General features: G+C 32.6%; 1 non-coding gene across 1 annotated transcript; it reads left to right on the forward strand.

Annotated features, from left to right (window-relative positions):
* Positions 1 to 606: 606 nt before the first annotated feature.
* Positions 607 to 710, forward strand: LOC112668600 (U6 spliceosomal RNA). Its single transcript, XR_003141732.1, has one exon. It is a non-coding gene; the product is annotated as a U6 spliceosomal RNA (small nuclear RNA).
* The last annotated feature ends 1,231 nt before the right edge of the window (positions 711 to 1,941 follow it).

Consider the following 1,941-nt stretch of genomic DNA (forward strand, 5'->3'; position numbering starts at 1 on the left):
GACTGCCCCACTTCCTTCAACTGTTTCTATGCTTTTTGCTTCAATAATTTTTAGCTTCTTTTTTTTTTTAAAGATTTTATTTGTTTATTCATGAGAGACATACAGAGAAAGAGAGGCAGAGACATAGGCAGAGGGAGAAGCAGGTTCCATGCAGGGAGCCCAACGTGGGACTCGATCCTGGATCTCCAGGATCAGGCCCTGGGCTGAAGGTGGCGCCAAACTGCTGAGCCACCCGGGCTGCCCAATTTTTAGCTTCTTAAAGTTTCATCAATATACCACATTGTTCTATACTCTCTGCCTTGACACATGTTGTTGTTTCTTTTGCTCAAACCATTCCTATTCATCCTTCACATTTTCAATTCAGAGGCCATCTCCTCTGAGAAACTGCCTCCAAACACCCTAACACTAGACATACTTAAACATTTACTCCTTAGTTTCTTCTATATTTTCTAGACATTTCTACTCTGACCTTAATCATTAATTATTTGTTTATGTACCTGTATCTCTATTACATGATCAGTTCCCTGAAGCTATGCTTTTTTTTCTGCTTTATTTTTCCATATCCATAAATATTTTGAAACCTTAATTAAAATTTCATTGCTGCCAGTGCTCTCTTCAGCGGCACATATACTAAAATTGGAGTGATGTAGAGATTACATTGGCCCCTGTACAAGGATGACACACAAATTCATGAAGCATTCCATATTTTTGTATTTAAGTGATGAATCATTAAATTCTGCTCCAGAAGCCAATATTGCACTGTATGTTAACTAACTTAAATTTGAATTAAAAAGAATTTCACTGCTGCATAATATTTCATATTTTATGACTATTCTCCAGTTTCTGGAATTTTAGGATGATCCCTATTTTCTCTTTTATACATAATGCCACAAAACACATCTTTACATATAAATATTTGACTGCTTCAGCATATATTTCTTTTGGGAATATTTATAGAATTTGGTTTAATGCATCAATAAATACGGGCTATAAGACCTTTTGATTCAGATTGTCAAAGAGCTCTAAAGAAAATCTATAAATTTGGAACTCTCATCAGCCGTTATTAGGTCAATGATATTCACAAATCCTCTTTTCTTCTCTATTGACACATTTATCCTTGGTAAAATTATGTAATGCCATACATCTAAATATAGTTTGTTTACAAAGGTATATGTTATATATACATATATAACTCATGAATTTAAATTTATAAGTTTACTCATAAAAATGTATTTCTGGCAGGCCCTATGTTTCCTATAGAAACTCCTGACTCATATATTCAACTGCCTATTTGACATCTTCACAGAATTCATCAAAAATAACTGAAATTTAATTAAAAGTCAAAAAGAACAAAATTTTGTTTGCAACTGATTACATATTATATTTAAATTTATACTGCATGTTACAATTCTAGAGAGCTATATGATAAGATACCTAGGAATAAACCTAACCGAAGTGGTGTGAGACCTATACTCTGAAAACTATAAAATGCTGATGAAAGAAAGTAAAGATCACACAAAGAAATAGAAAGACATTTCATGCTCATGGATTAGAAGAATAATATTGTTAACACATCTATACTACCCAAAGCAATCTACACATTTAATGTAATCTCTATCAGAATACCACCATCATTTGTCACAGAACTAAAACAAACAATCCTAAAATTTGTATGGAATCACAAAAGACCTCAAATAGCCAAAGAAAATCTTGAAAAAGAAAAGTGAGGCTAGACACATCACAATTCTGGACTTTAAGTTATATTACAAAGCTGTAGTAATCAAAACAGCATGGTACTGGCACAAAAACAGACTCATAGATCAATGGAACAAAATAGAAAAGCCAGAAATAAACCCACAATTATTATTATTATTATTATTTTTAAAGATTTTATTTATTTTTCATGACAGACACAGAGAAAGAGAGGCAGACACACAAGGC

The sequence above is a fragment of the Canis lupus genome, chromosome X (genome assembly GCF_003254725.2).
Source record: "Canis lupus dingo isolate Sandy chromosome X, ASM325472v2, whole genome shotgun sequence".
Taxonomy (NCBI): Eukaryota; Metazoa; Chordata; class Mammalia; order Carnivora; family Canidae; genus Canis; species Canis lupus.